This window comes from Microcebus murinus, chromosome 12 (genome assembly GCF_040939455.1).
Source record: "Microcebus murinus isolate Inina chromosome 12, M.murinus_Inina_mat1.0, whole genome shotgun sequence".
Classification (NCBI taxonomy): domain Eukaryota; kingdom Metazoa; phylum Chordata; class Mammalia; order Primates; family Cheirogaleidae; genus Microcebus; species Microcebus murinus.
In genome coordinates this window covers 76666024-76668181 of record NC_134115.1, presented here as the reverse complement: position 1 = coordinate 76668181, position 2158 = coordinate 76666024, and positions in this window count along the sequence as shown.

Below are 2158 nucleotides of genomic sequence, written 5' to 3'. Positions count from 1 at the left end.
TTGGGCACATTTCTTCTCCTCTTTGGATCTTTATCTCTTATGCAATATAATTTGGAGAATTGGGTTCAGATATCCAAAAGTCCTGGGGGCTGGGGGTGGAGGAATACAGATTCCTGGGCCACACTTATTGAGATTTCAATAAGTCTTGGGAGAGGCCTGGGAATCTGTATTTTTGCAAGTTTCCCAGGGTAGCTTTGATTCATGCCATGCTTGAGAACAGCAGATCTGGATGATTTCCAAGAGCCTTTCCAAGAGTCTTTCCAACTGACAGAGAAAACAGAGTCTGTCAGTTTACATGGGGAAACTGTCAGTTTACACCAAGGCCTAATCCCATCTTCAGGTATTACAATAGCAAGTGTGCAGCTGAAGTCATGGACTGCTTTGTTGAGGTTCAAGAGGACAGAGATAAGATAAAAAGATGTCTGCTAAAGAAGTCTGCATGGAAAGGCTGCTTTTTTGGGGGAGGGGTGGATATGGCGAGTTTTCTATCATTAGTGAGGTACAAAGTGAGAGGCAACCAAGATGACATGCAGGTACCTGTTACATGGAACAAAATACTTAGAGAAAGAATTTTTAAGGGATAGAGTAATTCTCAGGAATGAATATTGGTCTTTGGAGTCAGACAAATTGAGTTCAAATCCCAGCTTCCCCCCAAAGATGGAAACTTTACAGACCTGGAATTCACTTTTCTCACCAGAAAAAAGGAATCACCAGATTCATCCATCTCACTGGGACAATTATAAGGAAGGCACTATAAATAAATAAGAAAGGGGACTGGCATAGAAACAGGCACACAGTAAGTGCTCAATAAAGGCGTGTGGTTTGCTTTTTCTTTAGTTTTCTCTTGTCCAGGCCCTTGGCATCACTATTCGTTCCCACAAAGCCTAACTTCAGGGAGAAGGAGTTTCTCACCCAACCTCATGTTCTGTTACATAAGCCACTGGCACTTGCACTAAAAACAAAATCAACAAACAAAAACAGAACAGAGGATGATTACTGGGCAGCAGGGGTTTCTGGGGTTGGCTGAGGGCTAGGGCATGGGCTGCAGATGAGAATTTTCTGCCCCTGTTTCTTTTAAGTCTCCAAGTGAAACTTCCAGTTGGGGATGGGCCAGGCTCAGAACCCGCTCAGCACATCTGTAACTGGGTTAATGGTATTTGAACTTGCTTAATCTATTTATTCCAGTGTCAGTGGGATGTAACAGTCATAGAACATGCTGCCACCCTCTATGCTGAACAAAAACAACACAGTATTTCCAACCAGCACTGAAACAGGCAAAAATGGCAATGGATTCCATCATCTCCTGCATTATCCTCATCATACCACAGTGCAGAATCAAGCTTAAGCACTGTCATGCTCTGACCCTCTTCATAAGACCTTTTTTGTCTTATGTCTTATACCCAAGTCATGCCAACTTGCTTACAGTTCCTTGCCCACCCCTTGTTTTTTCAGCCCTCTGTACCTTTGCTCATCCTGCTTCCATAAGCATGCATACTCTTGCCTTCTTTTTTCTTTCTGCCTAGCTTTTACTTTAGTGGACAGTGGCAATTTCTCTTTTGGCTGTTCAGCAACAGTTACTCCTTCTCAGCAACACCCTGATTCTTTTTTAAAGGGAAGGAGTAGAGAACAACCACCTTTAGCTTATTGGGTATGGCCATCAATATGTCATATTGTCCCATTCCAGATGACCCAGGCCCATGACCTATATGCAGCCAATATGGGAGTCTCACTTCCAGAACTCTGAATCTTAATCAGAGTGATGCAAGAAAGGAAATCTGGAATTTGTTGAGCTGTAATGCCTGGATGAGATTTTTTATTTCTTCTTGCTACCAAGCCCTGAAACAACCTGGCTCTCTCATTCTTTCAAGTCTCATTCTCTGGCCTTGCCTCACAGCTTGAAACCTGTGAGCTGAGCTTCCCCAAACGACTGTAATAAATTCCCTTTGGGCCAAATTCTGTTGCTGCCTCTTGCAACCTATGAACCATGACGCCTATATCCAACCATGATCCAAGACTGTTTTCTTTGGGAAGCCTTCCTTGAACCCTCAAAGATAGGGCTCATTTAGTCATTCCTGTGATGACCTACTATATACTTAGTGCTGTGCTGGGTTCAGGCAATACAAAGCCTGGGTACCCGACCTCTCCTCTGAAATTCCCA